Source organism: Gymnodraco acuticeps, unplaced genomic scaffold, assembly GCF_902827175.1.
Source record: "Gymnodraco acuticeps unplaced genomic scaffold, fGymAcu1.1, whole genome shotgun sequence".
Classification (NCBI taxonomy): Eukaryota; Metazoa; Chordata; class Actinopteri; order Perciformes; family Bathydraconidae; genus Gymnodraco; species Gymnodraco acuticeps.
In genome coordinates, this window is record NW_022992139.1 from 1 (window position 1) to 2238 (window position 2238).

The window sequence follows — 2238 nt, forward strand, 5'->3', positions numbered from 1 at the left end:
CCTGTTGGACAGTTCAGCGGAGGTCCAGGTGGTGAAGGGAAACAGAGAGTACGTCCTCAGCTTCAGAGGTACCACTTCCTGTTTACTCAGAGGGGGGTCAGGGTCCACAGGTTGCATCAACAGTCAGGTGCTAAGACCAGCCAGAGTCTAGAGAGGAAAGTCCCAAGACCTTTGAACCCAGATCAAGATCTCAGACTCGAGCGAAGAAGGTGAAGGTGAGTCCATCGTCCATTTCAAAGACATGAAAAGTCTTACGACGAGTAACTTCAAGACCCCTCCTAAGTCCCTAGACAAGTCCCATATCAAGACCAACAACAACCAAACCAAATGCTGAGTAAAGACAAGAAGTCAGGAAAGGAAACCCTCACAGTAAAACAGAAAGGTCCCATAGTCCAGTCCCAGGTCAAGTCCTCGAGAGTCAAAACAAGTCCTAGATCAAGTCTCAGTTATGAGGGACTCCAGACCTGAGTTTAGATGGGTTGATCCCTAATCTAGTCCTAAATCCTGAAAGGTCAAATCCAAGTCACTTCCTAAAGAGGTCCCAAGTCAAAATCAAAGACAGGAAGGTCCCAAAATCTAGTCCATGTCAAGACAAACAACAACCAAACCAAGACCCGAGTAAAGACAAAAGTCCCAGGTCAGGAAAGGAAACCCCCAAGGTGAAACAGAAAGGTCCCATAGTCCAGTCCCAGGTCAAGTCCTCGAGTTTCAAAACAAGTCCTGGAGTAAAGACTATAAAGTCCCGGCTCACCACTAAAATGAAGTTCCAAGTCCAGATAGGCCGTCCACAAGTTAGGTCAGAAATTCAAGACCAATCTGAAATGTTCAGCTCCAGGTCGAAGGATTCCTGCTTCAGGTCCAGTTCAGGTCCAGTTCAGGTCCAGTTCAGAGTGAAAACCAGAGACTCTTCTTCCTGTTTCTTCTCTGTTTTATAGACATGTACCAGAGGAACCTGAAGCAGAACACCAAGAGGAGGGTCCGGCGCCGGCCTCGCCTCGCCACCCAGGCCCCGCTGCAGGAGGTCAGGGGGGACCGGACCTGGACCAGCTCTTAGTCCCATCACAGTATATACCTGCCAGTATAGTCCTCCACGACTTCTGTAGTCCTATTCAGCCACTTGGTAACAACCATCGTTTCTCAGACACGTCCACTCTTCAGAAATCACCAGTGGGGTCACTGCTGAGGATTTAATGTCCTAGAACAAAACGTGATCCGTCTCTTTGTCTCAACCACAGACCTTAGTTCAGATAGTTTTCCTAAATCCTATGGAGAGATCCCATTGGCTCTGAGCCGAGGGAAACAGGAAGTGGAGACATGCTGACTCACTTCCTGATTTAGGACTCACCGCTCTATATCCCTGCCTCCTCAACGTGCCACTGTGGACGAGGCGTCGTGTCGCAGGAAAGCAACACCTTTCAGAGGGTCCTGGTCCCCTGGAGCCACCAACGCCAACACCAACAAATATAGTCCTTTCAATCAATACAAAAGTAGTGCAAAAAACCACATTATGGGAACAAATAGGGACATTTCCAAAAGGTCAATAACGTTTTTATAAAATCTAGATTCCTCTCACCTCGCTGCAGGTGTTTCATTAATGACGCTCGTCTGTTACATATTTATCTTTTGATGGAAACCGTATTTATATATTCATCTCCTTGTTATATATCTGCAGCAGTTATACTTTAATAGCAATAAGACTTTTACAGTTCCAGTATATTCTTAAAAAAAGATCAAATAAACTTCAGTTTGGATCAAAAATCAAATGTGTTGTTTCTGAGCCAAGGACCAGCGCCTCCCCCTCTTAGTCATCTCACTGCTTTGTCCTCACTTCTCACCGGACCAGCCATATCTATGAGGGGCCGTGCAGGCCGTAATTCATGGTCCTCTCACGCACATATATTCTCCTTTCACATACACACATTTTCACTCTTACACACGTATATATTGTCACTCACACATTCATGCATTTTGTTCTCATATTCATATATTTTAATACTCATATTTATACATTTTGCATTCATGCACATCATTCAATGTTTACATTTAATATTATAAATAATATATGCATGTATGAAGACAATGTATGTATGCAAGAGAACAATGTATGTATGTATGAAGAAAATATATGTGAGAGAAAGTATAGTGGAAACGGAAGGAGTATGGTTGAAACGGAAGGCAGGTCATTATCGCGCTGTGATTGGCTCAGAAGGTCGAGCGGGGCGGGCTCATGTTCAGAAC

General features: G+C 44.8%; 1 long non-coding RNA gene across 1 annotated transcript; it reads left to right on the forward strand.

The window, feature by feature from the left end:
• LOC117538276 lies at positions 1-1758 on the forward strand. The gene is made up of 2 exons (XR_004567827.1): positions 1-68; positions 936-1758. It is a non-coding gene; the product is annotated as an uncharacterized LOC117538276 (long non-coding RNA).
• Positions 1759-2238: the final 480 nt, after the last annotated feature.